A 202-nucleotide genomic window follows, 5' to 3' on the forward strand; every position below is an offset into this window, starting at 1 on the left:
ATTGGCATTTTTTAAAGATGACCATTTTCCCAGGAATTATCAAATAATGGCCATAATCATCTTTGGTTTTAAAACACACAGTGGGACTGGGATTGTAGCTCAGTGGTCATGCACTTGCCTAACAAGCACAAGGTTCAGTCCCCAGAACTGTACTGCAGCAGTATGGAGAGAGAGAGAGAGAGAGAGAGAGAGAGAGAGAGAG

Source organism: Microtus ochrogaster, unplaced genomic scaffold (assembly GCF_000317375.1).
Source record: "Microtus ochrogaster isolate Prairie Vole_2 unplaced genomic scaffold, MicOch1.0 UNK1, whole genome shotgun sequence".
NCBI lineage: Eukaryota > Metazoa > Chordata > Mammalia > Rodentia > Cricetidae > Microtus > Microtus ochrogaster.